At 51.3% G+C, this 15,536-nt stretch overlaps 1 protein-coding gene across 4 annotated transcripts in view; it reads left to right on the forward strand.

Moving 5' to 3' along the window:
* CPLX2 (complexin 2) overlaps positions 1 to 15,536 on the forward strand; it is a 69,123-nt gene that overhangs the window by 9,074 nt on the left and 44,513 nt on the right. The window contains exon 1 of one of the 4 annotated variants that reach the window (XM_024577054.3): positions 2,233 to 2,313. The exons of 2 other annotated variants lie outside the window; for them this stretch is intronic. The gene's annotated coding sequence lies outside the window, so the exon portion shown is untranslated. Of the gene's footprint in view, positions 1 to 2,232; positions 2,314 to 15,536 lie in introns of those variants that run through there. One more of the 4 variants, XM_071221817.1, reaches the window with a different exon arrangement.

The raw sequence follows: 15,536 nt of genomic DNA on the forward strand, positions 1-15,536 counted from the left end.
CTCCAAGAGCCTGAGAAGGCTGGGCTTCCCCCATGTCTCTGTAGATGATGATGTTCCTTCAATCTAGAAAGCCCGTCCTGCTCCACTGTCCCCTGAGCCTCACCTGAGACACCTTCCCAGGAAAGCCCTCCCTGCTGCTTCCCGGCAGTGCCACCTCAGACAAACCTGCTTTCGCTGGAGGCCACCCTGTGTCTTAACTATCCGCTTTCCTGTTTGCGTCCCCATTAGGCTGTGAGCTCTCCACATCGCACTGCTAGAGTAAGTGCAGGTTCCAACTGTGCAAGATCAAGACTGCTCTGAGCTTCCATGCCCTCCTCTGTGAGACGGGGATGATGACCTTGGCCTTGCCAGGCTAATGGGAGTATTAGACACTGTGGCTGCAAGGGGATTGTCACTGACTGTATCCCTCATGAGTGAGAATAACAGCTGTTGTCTGAGAGGGGTCTGTAAACAGGAAAGTCCCAGTCAAGTGTAAGTCATTATAATTCTGATCATTAACACTTTTGATTCCCACAAGCCTCTAGACCTGAGTCATCCTGATATGCTTTCTGCCCACCCTTCATTCATTGGACAAAACGTATTTAATACCAACTCTGTGCCAGACAATACGCTAGCTATTTGGGACTTAGCAGGAGGTAGACATTAAACACTTAATGGCACCACCCACCTTTCTTCCCTTGCCTCCTTAAAGGTCAGCCGCAGGACCCAGTGCACAGGTAGACCTGCCCGAGGCTCTCCCATGCCCGCTCCCTGGGCAGCCAGCCGGCTCCGCCCACATACACTCTCCCCACTTCCCCACCTAGCCAGACAAACAAAACAAAACAAAAAAACCCAGTAATATCTGCCCTGTTTCCAATCCAGGTGCTAGTTTTAAATTCAAATGCTGTCAGCTCCCTGACAGCAGGGAGCATGCCTGCCCTTTTCACTGTGGAGTCACCAGCATTTAGAACACGGCCTGGCCCAGCCGTTCAGCCACTCATCACTTATTCAGTCACGCATTCTATGGATAATTATCAGGTCCTGCTAAGTGCCAGGCTCTGGGGAACTGCGGGGTCCTGCCTCACCACACTCCTATTCTCTCAGTGGGATGGGGCTCCAGGAGATTGTGTTAGGAAGTAATAGTACCAGAGCGGCTAGGACCCGGGGTGAGGTGCGGGATTACCCAGTGTGTTCAAGGAGGGCTGCCCGCAGGATAGTAAATGGCCTTGGGTTGGCTGGAACCGCCGCATCACTGGGCTACCTCTGTGATCTGGGCCAAACCCTCTGTCCCCACCTCTGTAAACCAGCCAAGAACCCCCACTTCCTGAGTCACAGTGAGCAGGACTGCAGTATGGAAGGAAGAGGGAGAAGTTGAGGAGGAGGCGACAGGCTGTACTCGGGCCCCCAAGCACACATCTCAGGCCCCTGCAGAGGCCGAGGCCTTGCCGTCCACCCGTGAAACACTGACTGCAGCAGGGCAGGAAGATCGAGGATGGTGGGTTCTGTTCCGGCTCCCCACTCACCACACCTGTGTCCCCATCTATAAGACAGGACTGGAGCAGGGACCTCACTGACCCTAACCACGGTGTGAAAGCACACTCTCTGGGCACTGCTCAGTCAGCAAATAACCTGGGCGCCCACGTTGTGCCGGACCTGCGCGAGGTGGTGCACACAGCCATGTAAGACCCAATCCTTGCCTTTTGGGGAGTGCTGGGCGCCTCCTAGAAGAAAGCAGGGGCAGGTAACCACGGTGGGAGGGGCTACAACATAGCAGACACCTTCACGGGCACTATCTGTGCGACACCACCAACAGTAGTAACGAGCACTTAGATGGCACCTAAGGTACGAGATCAGTGCCACCAGGACCCCCACTTTACGCACGAGGAAGCTGAGGCTCACAGAGATGTAAAGGATATCATCCAACCCAGACATGACTGACAGTAAATTCCGGCCATTGTCACCAGTCAGAAATCACACTTAAGCCAGAAATCAGTGTGGTCAGTGGTATAACGTTGCCTGAACCAGTGACCAGCTGCTGTCAGGAGAGCGGCTTAGGTGGGGTCAGGGGTGGGGCCTGATGCCCGGCAGGTCCCCATCCTGCCCAGCCCCTTGCTGGAACTCCCAGCATTAGTGGTGGCCTCAGAAGGGCAAGGGCATACCTAGGCAGGGTCTGGGGTTCGGTGCCCACTCAGGAAGCCAGCCCCCCCAGAAGCTCTCTCCCCGTCCCTCCAACACCCTGTCTCCCTCCCCCAGGAAGCTGTGCGTGTCCAGCATGCTGTCTGTTCTGCTCACTGACTGAAGTGCCCTGCATCCCAACTCGGTCAAAAAGCAAAGGTAAGGGAGCTTAGGAGTCACCTCGGGGTGGTGCCCAGGGCCCCCCACTCCTGGGGGAAGGGTCAGGATGACATTTCCCCTCCGCAGTCACCAAGAACACCCCTAAGGGGGAATGAGACAGATCAAGTGGACAGATCAGTGTGGTGGAATGGCGTTGGTGTGCATTTTCAGAGCCGTTTACAACAGAGAAGCACGTCTTTGTGTGTTACCTTATTCAGTGATGCTCCCCAAAAAACCTTTGGTGCCTTTAGTATTCCCAATTCACAGAGGGAAAAACTGAAGCTCAGAGAGGGGAAAGCACTTGCTCAAAGATACAGAGCCGGTAAGTGGCTATGCCTGAATTCAGACCTACTTTTTCTTGTCTGTGGAGCCAAGTGGCCTCTGCACCCTGTAGGTGCTTGGTACATGTTTGCTGAAGGAAAGAGTGAATTAATGAACCACCCCAGATCAAGGGCAGGGCACAGCAGTGCGGGAACCTAGCTCTCCTGTCACTCCCAGTTCCTGTGCTCCTTCTGCTGAACTGTGGCTCAACAATCCCATTCCCCACACCCCAACTCCAGGATCTCAAGCATCACGTGTGTGGCTTCCTCACCCCCTCCACCAGCAGACGGAGGATGAAGGTGGAGCAGGCAGGCTCAGCCCCTCCTCTAGGGGGCCCCCAAGCTCAGATCACACACAGCGTCCCTTCATCCACATTGCCTCTTCTCTGCCACCCACTACCAGTAATCCAACGTGCAGAGTTGTAAACTTGTTTCTTTAAATAAACAGTCTTGAGTTTCGTACCAGATAGTCTTTTAAGAGGAGGAACGTCTCCAGGCCACCTCATATTTAGCATACAGTGAGCCACATATTTGCACAGAGAGAGTGTGTGTGGATACAGAGATCGCTCGATCACTGTAGCTATCGTTGCTCACCCAGATGGGAGCTATTTATGACGCTGAGTCATCGTAGCTAATGCCACTGAGGGATTCCAGGCTGGGCTCCGAGCCCCAGCCTCACAGACCTCACGGCTCTCTGTCTCATCCTCACTGCTACAGATGGAGACAGTGAACCCCCATCACGGTGCAGGGACAGAAAGAAACATTTGGGCCACAGGCAATGGAGACTTTCTCATCACCAGGTCCTACTTCAAGTCAGTGTTCTCCATCCAAAGCATCACATCCTTTCAGATCATCCAGGCAAATCCCTTCTTTGTACAGGAGAGGAAATGAAGGCCCAGAGAGGGGAAGGACTTGCCCAGTGTCACACAGCAAGCCAGTGCCATTGCTGGTCCTAGAGCTCAGATCTTCTGATTGCTGCCTGGGGCTCTTTCCCTTCCCCCAGTCACCTTCTCCAGTTTTATCTCCAACGTCCTGCCATTTCAGCCCAGTGAGGCGCTTCCCGTGCTCTGAAAACTTGGAGGTGTCACTGAGCATTTCCTTCCTTGGGCTCCTCCAAGAGGGGAGATGAGGCTGGCTTGCTTGGGGTACCCCCGTGCTTAATGCAGGACCTGTTCAGTGTGTGCACACTGGGTTTTAAACAGAAGACCAAAGAGTACCGGTTCCTGGGGAACACTAGTTCTCCATCCGAACAAGTACCCATTTATCTCCACCCTCTCTTTCTTGTCTCTAAGCCAGTTCTCTATCCATGCAAAAATAGACTCCCTCCCACTCACCACCCACCTCTGTCCAATTCCACAAGGAATCGATTTTATTAATAGGCTTTGGGATAGAAACTTGACAAAGGCTTTTATAAAAGTCACCCTTTATCTCCCTATATAGTTCACTTCTCAAAGAATTCTAATAAACTGGTCAGGTGGGATATCACCGTATATAAAATACTCAATAATGCACTCTTTCCTCTATATAGAATGTGTTTGTTTAAGCATCCCATGATCTCCACCCTTTATTATAAAATCTATTGACTTGTAATAAGAGACAGTGGGATGAGGCAGAAAGAGCGCAGACTTTGGAACTAGGGCTGGGTTAAATTCTAGCTGGCCACGTACTGGTTCTGTATCCACATTGATTGCTGAGAATTAAATGAGATACTGCCTGTAAGGTATCTGGCAACACAGTAAGTGCTCAATGCAGGTTTGTGAATGAATGAATGAATGAGTGAGTGAGTGAGTGAGTGAGTGAGTGAATGAATGACTCAGGACCCATATGGGTGAGGGACCAGCTGACTCTGCAGTCTGAAGCCTTGAAGTCAGACAACCCCAGGAGGGTAGTTTGAGAAGTCTTGGGGAGTGGACCCCAGGAATTAGGCTCCTGGTTGGGCTGTCTCCAGGCCAGAAAAGGTAGTTCTTCCTCCAGCCCCTTGTACAAGGGGTTCCTCAGCTCAAGGAAAAGTTTGAGTCTGGAATCCATGTTCAAAACAGACAAGTTCTTGAGAGTAAAGGTTGTGTCTTGTTAACTGTAAGATTCTACCTTTCCCAAAACAGAGCCTGGCTCGGGGTAGTATGGATTAAGCAAAGAGATACACAGTAAGTAAGTATTAAGTTGAGTTGAGTTGACTTGACTTGGCTTGAACTGACTTAAGATCTTTTGAGTTTGCTAATGGACTCAGCTATAGGGCCTACCAAGAAGAAGCTTCCTGGAGCTCAAGCTTAGCTTAAACCTGGTGCCACAGCACATGGGAATCCCAAAGGGTGATGTTCTGGGGCCCTTTGGGGTCTTCCAAAGATGTAGGCATCTCAGAGCAGACTGAGGAAAACAGCCATCTTGGCCTAGACAGGGGTCACCACAAGACTGAATGCCCTTTAAGAATCTTTAAAACTTATTGAAACTCTGCCAGCTCTTTCCATAGTTTCAGAGTGAGAGATTCATCTCTTCTTGGAGAGAAGGGCCCTTTAAGAGTACCCATTTCAGTGGGACATGGTCTCTAGTTTGGGGGACCACAGACTCCACCATGAGGGGAGAAGCAGACTGAGGCCAAGAGCCAGGCAGGATTTCATATTACAGATGCTGGCACAGTTATAAGTTGGTCCTACTGTCAGAGTGAGAGTTTGGGGAGGGTCTCTGAGTAAGGCATGATTCTAACTCCAAACTTACATCAGGCATTAGTTGCTGAAATGAACACTGACCCAAGGACCATAGTGGGGAATTAGACAAGCCCTCCGTCATCTCAATGTGGAAGGCAGCCAGCACCATGGGGCTCCCTGGCTGGTCCCATCTCAGGCACTGCCCACCACAGGATGCAACTGGGCCCCTGAGAGAGGCAGGGATGGAGGAAACAGTGAGAATCAGTGAGCAGCAGCTGCTCAGACCCTCATTGTGTTTGGTGATGTCTGTGTGTGTCTCACGTGCTGGACCGAGAACCCATCAGAGGCATCCATCCATCCTTCTTGTGTCCTCTGAAAACCTGGGTACAGGTTAGACACCAGTGTTCAATGAAGAAATAATTAGGTCAGAGGAAGGCCAGCGGAAGATTTCAACATGGCAAAGGTCCAAAGTAGAGATGTCCAGATAGAAAAGGTAACATAGATCTAGAAGTTGCCCCTCGGGAGTCTGGCTCACAGGGAAAATCAGACTAAATAAAGTCAAGAGACAGGGTGGCACACCGTGGGTTGACAGGGACGTTCCTCAGAGTCCCAGGCTTCTGAGATGGGTTCTCCAGGGCCATTATAGATTTAGACAAGGGAAGTTCCCAAAAAAGCAGCTCTGGACCAAACAAACCCACTTAAATTTAAAAAGCTCCAATTTGGCCTGTTCTATATATTGAATTTCCACACACATTTTCATTTTTAAAGGGTTCTTTGGATTTAAAAAAAATACACTTGGAAAGCACTCGCAGTGAAAGAGCCCAGACACCAGGAGTAGGACTATCTGGATTCAAATCTCAGCCCCGAGCCTTTCAACTGGTGGGACTCAGGGCAGGGAACCCTCTGAGCCTCCCTATTCTCGTCTGTAAGCCATTTTTCCAGGGGTGTGTAAAAATTAACTAAGATGCTATAGTGTTTGCCAAAAGCTGGCATGTGATTGATGGTGTGCCCAATGGTTTTAGGTGGTGTGTGGATGAACAGTTATTATTTTACTAGAGCACAATTGATGCACGTTAGAAAAATATAAGCAGCACACCAAACTGTGATTTATGGAAATAATATAGCATTTTCTTTTAAAATAAAATGATGTGCTTTTAAAAAGGCAACCCAATCTCAGTAAAACTGCTGAGTAAACGGATAGTACTGATGTGGCGGGAATCAGGAATGCGGCACATGCTTGACTGAGGGGGGGTGAGATAGTCTATGTAAAATCCTATCACAGCACCTGTCACTTAGGAAGGGCTCAAACAGGTTAGTTCTTGCATCCTTCTCTGCATTATAACTCCCTGAGATGGCTGGACCTAGAAGCAAGCTCATCCACTGGGCAAAGTAGCTGTCCAGGCCTGGTCTGTCTGGGATAGTATGTGGTGGGCACAGAGTGGGCAGCAGTGGTCAAGTCCGGGCGGACAGCAATGATCACGTCAAGGCAGGCAGCTGGCCGCCCTATCTCAGAGCAGCAGAGGCTGCTGAGACAGCATCTTCCAAAGAGTGGGCACCAACCATCAGTGGTCCACAAGACCATTTTAAGAGTTATTCGGGCTCCAGTTAATTACCACTGGATGAGAGCTACGTCCTTCTCAGTTGTTACATCAGGGAGAGTCGCAGTTGGTAGTATCTCCTTCGTGCCTCTCTCGCACTTGTTGATCCTCTTTTTCAACAGAGGCCCAGCCTTCAGCTGGCAGTAGTATCTCGGTGCAACTGAATCATTCTATTGCATTTTCCATGTATTTGTTTTTACTCTTACCTTCTATTTGTAGCACATGATACAGGTTTCCTGTTTATGAGAATGATATCATGCTACCTTTACAAATATATGTATTAAGGGTTAAAAAGAGAGTCTGTTACTTTTGCGCAGTATAAAGTGAATTGTAGTACAAGCAGGATGTACAAATGGAGACAAGACAGAGGTGATCCCAGACCAGGGGAAAACGTGGCGGCTGAGGAATCAGTGGTTCCAGAGCCCATGCTGGGCCTGCAAGCAGCACATTCCCAGGCTCAGCCACAGGCTTCGGGGCAAGCCTTGCTCTGGGGAACACAGAGGAGATCCCATCCTAAGGAAACAGATCACTGGGCAGGCGACCCACAGCCTCCAAACTGAGCTGGGAGCCCAGGGACCCAGGGAGTGGCCCAGCAGCAGTCAGTATGTTCAGGGCTGCACCACAGGGTGGGTGTGGAAGAGATGCTAGGTCTCTGGTTTCTGGAGAGGCTGGGCCTACAGAGGATGACCCAGAGGCTCCAGTAGAGGTGAAGAAGAAGCTGAGGGTAAGAAATAGGCAAGGCCTGGCTGTGCAGCCTATGCCAGCTAGGTGTTCAGGGGAATCCAGTGTGAACCCAAACCGTTCACGCCAGCCTGTGTGAGGAGCTGTGGATGAGATGAGGTGTTTCGGTAGCAAGCAACAGAAATAAAATGTGTCCCACTCAAACAGAAGCGGAGGTTATTGAGAGGTTATCAGAAAGCACCAGAACCAAAGGGCGCACTGGCGATCAGGCCTGGGGAAGGACAGGAACTGGTGCCGACCAGGGCACTGGGAACAGAGACTGAGACCAGTTTTATTGAGGCTCCCCTCTGAGATTCATCAGCCACAACTGTTTTTCCCTTCTTGCACCACTCTGCTCATGATTCACAGCCCCAGGAAGGAGACCAGCTGTCCTGGCTTGGGTCCCGTGTCCTCCTCTTGGCTGGCAAAGGGCACAGAGGTTTGATTAGACTCCCTCCAAGGTTGAACACTGAGGAAAGTGGGCGGCAGGGTGGGGGGGCAGGTAGGGAGGGAGAGTTCTCAAAAAGAAAAGCAAGGGGCAGTTACTAAAAGGGAGAGGAGTGGATTCTGGGCAGCCAAAACCAGCAAATTTCTACTTTGAGGAGCCATGGGAGGATCAGGCAATGTGGTCCCCTGGGCCTCTCTAGGATTGTCCCCGGGGCTTCCTTTCTGCCACCCTGGCTGGACCAGGGCCGTCATCCATCTCAGTAGTCAACTGTAGGTGAGGCAGGCTTCCAGTGAGGGGCTCCTGGATCCTCTGATGGGCTGGGGGATGCTTGGTCCCTGGCCCCATGTTTGAAAAGGGTCTGCTGGGCTGAGGAAGTCTAATGAGAACGGACTCACTCAGAGGTTGCAGACCCACAGGTTCGCAGGGCTGGCAGGCAGCAAATGCATGAAGGGAGCTGCGGTGACCTGGGAAACGCAGCCTGTCTAAAGGCACAGCCACTGCCCTCTGCAGCCAGCTGCTGCTGTACAGGCACATGGAGCCAGCGCTGATCAACATCCAGATTTTATTTTAAGTGAAGTCCCAAATCCAGATTTTGGTGTGAGACTTCTGATTTTCAAGTATTGTCAACTACCAGAAAAAAAATTAAATATTGTGCTGACCAAATAACACACACTACCAGTTCATAGCCAGCGGACTAACTTCGATTCATCTACTACGCCCAACTGAGAAGTCTTTTCCTCCAGGGGTCCCTCTGTGACTTGTCCTCCCTCTCTCTTGCCACCCTTTCTTTGGCTCCCACAGACCCTGGGTTTCCTCCTATCACAATACTGATACTCTGCATTGTAAAAGCTCATTTGTTTTCATATGCTGCTCTTTGACTGCCTCCTCGTGGGTGCACCCCATGTCTTACTGTGTCCATGCTTAGTACCTGACACCAGGCACTGTGGCATGATGGAAGAGAGGCTGTAGGGGCAGCATTTGTCAAGATGACTAGGCTATACAATGGCAACAAATTGATTCTGGAATCTCTGTGGCTTAATACAATGAAGGCTTGTTTCTTCCTTGCATAAGTCTGCTGTGGGGCTGGGAACTCTCCTGGCAGCTTCCTTCCACAACGTGACTCAGGGGTCCAGGCTGGCTCCACTATTAGGAAGCAACAGAAGAAAGTGGTGGAAGAACTCACACCCACCCTTAAATACCACGGCACAGAAGTGGTATGTGTTGGCTGTCTGTACAGCCCATTGGCCAGAACTACTCCCATAACCTATCTCAGTACGAGGGTGAGGAAATATGAGTGGGGTGCATGAGGACAGGCCCTGGGCTGCCGCTGGCAGTGCTGGGAGCTCAGGGGTCCTACATGTGGACTCAGGATGCTGGTAGAACAGAGGCAGCCAAGGCCATCATTCAAGGATAATAATGGGACTCTTCGTGGACAGTGCATGGAAGCACCTCTTAATTGTCAGGTTTAACTCAGGACATGCAGAAAAGTGGGAAAGGAATGGGGGGGAAATTTCATTAGCTTGAGCTTTCCACTTTTCCTCATTTTCCAATCAGTAAAAACTAGGAAATGAATATCAAGTTGCTGGAAAATAGAGGTCAAATACCAATGAGAAAACCATTTCGAATGAAATCACCACCTGGCTGCTGGGCATCTCATTGACCGGGGAGTGACTGCAGCTGCTCAAAAGCCCTCTCTTAGGTGATCAAATGCCAATGCACTGAGGGATCCTGACCCTGGTTGTCAGCCTTGGCCATACACTTGGCTGACGGCGCATCAGTGGCCCCCCTGCAGGTGGCGTGGCTCGGAGGCACCTGCCATGCCTTTGTCAGGCTGGGCACAACACAACAGCAAATGCTTCCTTGGAAAGGAATCTTGGATCTTACACATGCTGTAGAAAGAGGGCAAGCTTGGGAACTAGAAAGACCTGGGTTCAAATTCCAGCTCTTTCCTAATATGTCAATTTTATAGCAAGACCCTTCACTTGTCTGAGCTCTAATTTCATCATCTCTAAAATAGGGTTGGCAGGGCTCCCTGCCCTGTCCTGGGCCCAGACCTTTGGCTGCCTTCTCCCTGAGTATCAGCAGAGGCAGCGTCCTTTTGTCCCATGCAGCTACAACAGGCGCCTAGCGGGGTTTCCTCACTGGCAAGAGCAGGTGTGGCGGGGGCAGGAGGAGAATCCCCCCACGCCCCCCGTAAGGCACTCCATCTCACTGCAGCTGCTGCGCTCAGGCTGACAGCCATACAATTAGGCCCAGAAAGGTCTCTCTCTTCTCAAGGGCTTTCATCTCAGAGCCCAGAGGCCCTTTATTTTGGGAGCCTTGCTTGGTAAAGTGCTTTGTCAATGCCACCTCCAAGCAGCGCCCCCACCTCCACCACACACAGCACACTGCCATCCTGCCTGTCCTTCCATTCATTAATCCACTCAGCATTTGGTGGGCATTCCAGGCACCCTGCTAGGCACTGGGACACCTGTCCTCGTGGCCTTTTCCCTGCCATCCATGTCTTACCCTGGGGGAGAGATGAATAAGAAACAAATAGATGGATACAATAAATAGGATCACTTTGGATGGAGCTCAAGGCCACAGGGATGGAGAAGGGCAAAGCGCTGATGGAGAGGGGCAGCTGGTCAACCGCCCATCCCCAGAGCAGAGTGGGAACACTCAGAGGCCTGCTGCAAGGAAATGTGTCCTTCTCTGGTTTGGGCTCCAAACTCAGGTCCTGGACAGAAGGGTCACACTGAAGCAACCAGTTGTGGGGGCAGGTCCCAGGATGTAGTACCAGGAGGTTCCAACTGCTGCTGACCCCCAATTATTTTGTCCCCTCCCCTGTCTTCATTGCCAGCCTACCAGCTCCCTCAGGTCCGTCAGCTCTCCCAATTATCTTGCCTCTCCTGCCCCAGCAGCAGGGAGAGAGGCCATGGGAACTCTTCCTTGTTCCACCAGCTTCTCCCCACCGGTGTCATAGATTGATTCCTCCAGCTCCACTGGATTCGAAGCAAACTGAGTCCTTTCCCAATGGTTCCCCACAAAACACTAATTCGGGTCAACCGAACCCAGGCCCCCCTGCCCCCCTGACCTCCACACCCAGGGCTCTCTCCTTTTCTCCTTCTCAGGCACCCCCCTTCCTCTGGCCTTTGCCCCCTTACTGACTCATTGTCTCTTTCTCTGCGTCTCATCTCAGTTTCTCGCCTCAGTCTCCCTGCCACTCTAATTCACATCCGAAATGTACTTTTTATCTGGACATTAACTTACTGCAAATACTTTTTTTAAAAAAAGGCATTGAGCTCCTACTGGGTGCCATGCATGGGGCAAGGAGCTTGGGTCTAATCAACGATGAGTCAAGCATGGACTTCCCTGGGTGGGAATGAGTCATGTACTTAAATAAGGGACGTGGGGAGGCTGAAAATGACCGATGTTACAAAGGACACACTGATGAGGACTGAAAAGCAAAAAAGGAAGAAGGGCTTCACGGAGGAGGTGACTTTTTAGCCAGACCTCGGAACATGGTCATGACAAGGGAGGAAAGTCCTCAACCTGCTCAGCGCCCTCCCCTCAAATCTAAATCCTACTCTCCAGCATCCTTCTTACTTAATCCCCAGAGTCTTCTGAATCAAGCACAGGCTTTGGTGTCTGGCAGACCTGGGGCGGAGTCCCACTGACTCAGCTCTGGGAGCTTTCACGCATTCAGTTCACCATCTGTAAACAGCCTCCTAGGGCGGTGGTGAAAATCAAGCATGACAAAGGATAGGGAAATGCTTTCCTACTGTTAGTGAGACTCTTTACTGTTAATGAGGGCAATTTGACTGCAATTTGACTGCAAGTGACAGAAACCCAACTTGAAATGGCTCACAAGAAAAAAGAAAAGTCTGACATCACTGGTGTCAGGCACACCTGAAATCAGGGGTTCACACGATGGCCCGGACTCTCCTGCATGCCTCGCTTCTGCTGTCCTCAGCTGGCATCACTGTCAGGCGGACTCTCCCCGAAGAGTGGCAGCACAGCAACCCCCTGCCCACCAGCTGTGCAACTCCCATGGACACCGCACAGCCCATGCCCAAGGTGTCCAGCGAGGTTCTGGGGTCGAGTCTCAGTGGACTGATCACTAACCATCCCTACAGCCAGGCCTGGGTCACACTCACCCCTGGGGCAGGTGATGATGTAATCTTCCTACCCAATCCATATGGACCCTGAGTGGGAAAGGAGTAGGTCTTCCTGAAGAGGTGTTGATACACTGCTACCAAAAGAAGAGCTAATGGGTGCTGGGTGTCAATCCCCTCCAATAACGGATAATGGAGACAAGAAGCACGGAAGAAAAGAAGGTTCACCCCTTATTTCTCAGGTCTCAGGCTAGCCGTCATCTCCTCCAAAAAAGTCTCCTCTGATTCCCTAAGGCTGTGTTCGGAACCCTCACACTTCCCTTATCATCACACTCAGATTTATTATGATTCCTATTGATCTGTCTGTCTCCTTCACAGCTCTCCGAGTATAGGGAGGGCGAACACAATGCCTGTCTTGTGTGGTGCTGTACCTCCGATGTTGACAGATGCTGAACACTTAGTAAACGGTTAGGTGGATAAATAATGGATAGCTAGATGGATGTTTAGATGGATGGGTGTTTGGATAGGTGAATGTGTGTTTGGATGGATAGATGGATGGACAGACAGACGGACAGGGAGAAAACTGATAAGATCAGTTTGGGATATGGTAAGCCTAAGCTGTCTGTGAACAGAGCTGTCCTCAAGCTGTTGACAGATGGACCTGGAGTTCAGGAGAGAAGCCTGGACTAAAAACAGGGGTTTGGGAGCTATTAGCATGGAGACAAAAATGGAGCCCATGGAGACGATAATCAAGATCACCAGGGAAAGGGCGAAGTGATGCTCCCAAGTCACACATCACTTAAGTGACACTTGAACCCAGGGCTGTGTACTGTCCGAGTCTGCGCTCATTCCCTCATTCCAAGGCAACCTGGCCACCACTTGAGGTGGCAGCACAGAGTTAACGCCTCTCCCTTCTCTCCTCCTTCCCCCTCCTCAAACCACTCAGCCAGAAGGGAGCATCTGCCTGGGAGGACAGAGAGACAGATTATGTAAACTGTGATTGCCACCCACAGGAGGAGGAGAAGAGTGAATAGGTATTGAAATGTGCTTTCAATAATGCATGTCCTCCTCCGCAGAGGCCTGGGGCTTGGTGAGGGGGAGAGGAGCTTTAAAGGGACCGAGCCTCCCATCCCTGGCAGCAGCACCCATAGGCCCCACCTGTCCACAACTGGAGGGCTTTCTGGACCCACACCCTAGGGGTCCCCAACCTTTCACCATCAGGGACACCTTTGATTCGCTCTTGGCCCCAGTAGATTTGAGTTTTTGTAGATCCTGTTTCCAAACACACTGCATTTAAGTCGTGATTAATTTACTTCCCCCATTTTTTATTAATCAAAGACACTTAACTGCCAGTCAAAACTTTGATCAGCAAGAGATAAACCACGAGGTGTTACCTCGCCAATCCAAAGGGAAGAACTGTGAAAGCTGGTTAGCCACACCCACCTTGCTGCCTCTCTCTATCCCGCCCATCCATGACAATCTTTAGAAAACCCCACAGGTGCAAGAACTCCAGGTTGGGGAACAGGGATTCTGCCCGGCACTCTTATTTCACAGCAGAGAAAACTGAGACTGAGAAGGATAAACAGACTTGCCTGAGGTTACAGGGTCAGTGGGATCCTCTCTAGTTTCAACTGGTCTTGAATTTGGCAGAGATAGGTCGTCCAAGAGATGCCAAGTCAAGAGCAAAACGGAAAATGGTCACGATAGCCAGCAGTTCCTTGTGCCCCCACTATGCGCCAGACCCAGTCCATGTATTCTCGTGCTCCGTTCTCATACCAGCCCGCAGAGGGGGACTTTCATCCCCATTGCGCACGTGAGAAACATGGGTGTCAAAGAGGCTCCGTGGCTTACATAATCCACTCGGCAGGAAAGGAAGGGATCCGGCAGGCAAGCGGGCTGGCGCCTGACGGTAAAACTCGAGCTCCTCCTACCTCACTGGTCTGGCTGGGATGAAGGTGAGGAGGCCATGAAGCCGTATTTGAAGTTCTGCTCCCACTTACCGGCTGTGTGAATCTGGCTAATGCTTTTACCCCTCTGAGTATCCCTTTTCTCACCCGGGGCTAGCCACTTGTTCCTTGAATGATCGTGGAGGGTAAGAAGAGATGACGAGGTTCAAGCCCCCAACACGGAGCTCAGGGCACAGTGCTGGAGACAGGTCCTCTCCCTCCCTTCTCCCCTTGCCTCGTTAAAACTCCTCCACCCCCACTGGCAGAAGCCAGGGCAAGAGACCTGACTACCTATGTCTTTGGGGACCTCCCGAGCTGCGGATTAGGAAAGCATCGGCCTGCTCGCCCTCGGCCGTCAATTACACGGACTGTCCTCCGGTCCAGTAATTCTAACACAAGAGCTCTCTTGCAGGAGGAGGCTCTCTCCCCCAGCATGAATGCTCTCCTGGTCATCGCCATCTGCTTCCACTTCTGGTTCTGTTGGCTCTGTGTCAGAGAAGGCTTGAAAATTCTCACCACCCTCTTGGAAACCCTGTTATTTCCCAAGGCAGCCTAATGACGGTGGAGTGGGGGTCTCAGCTCCCAGCAGCTGGACATGGTGGCCTCCTGGACCTGTCACACTTGCTCCCCTGCACACTGCATTTGACAAGGTGGAGGTTTGAGTAATTGACTGTCTGCACCCTTTCCCCTGGACATGGTTTTAAGTGAGTAAGTGTAAAAATCATGGTAAGTGGGCTGGAGCACTAAGCAGTTCCTTGGGCACAACACAACGTATCAGAGATCTGTGAGGCACCGCCCCGTGCCAGGCCAGGCTGGGTGTTGAGGACTCAGGGATGAGGCCTGGCCCTGCCCTCGAGGAGCTCCCAGTCTGTGGGGGAAACAGCCGTAAAGACAGTTTAGGGACTGTGACAGAGGGATGTGCAGGGTGCTGCGGAGCCCAGGGGAGGACAAGGCTCACTGAGCAGGGGGAGAAGCATGGGGAGGCCTCACAGAAGACAGACCTTCATGCTAAGCCTGGTGAGAACAAGCAATTCCAGATAGTGGCATAGATGGAAAGACAGGACTGTGTGAGAGCGTTTTAAGAAGGATTCTAGATTTGTCTGAATGGAAGGGGATGGACAAAAGGCTACATTGGGTCAGATGGTGAGACATCTCGAATGTCATTGCCAGTGGGAATGGACTCAGGCTTTGGTCATAGGAAGCTACGGCACAAGTGTCTGTGGTCAGACTAGGCCTCAAGAAAGAGCTCCTGTTGGTATAAAAAAGATTCACAAGACAAAACTAGAGGCAGGCATCCCAAAGCAGGAGTAACAATAGTCTGTGCAAAAATCAGAGGGGCCAGGAAGTAGGAGGGAGAGGTGAATGGACTGAGGTTGGTGGGTGACTGGGTGAGGATGAGAGACAGGAAGGCATCTCTCAGGACGGCACCCTGCTTTTAGGACCCTACCTGTT

This window comes from Desmodus rotundus, chromosome 6, assembly GCF_022682495.2.
Source record: "Desmodus rotundus isolate HL8 chromosome 6, HLdesRot8A.1, whole genome shotgun sequence".
NCBI lineage: Eukaryota > Metazoa > Chordata > Mammalia > Chiroptera > Phyllostomidae > Desmodus > Desmodus rotundus.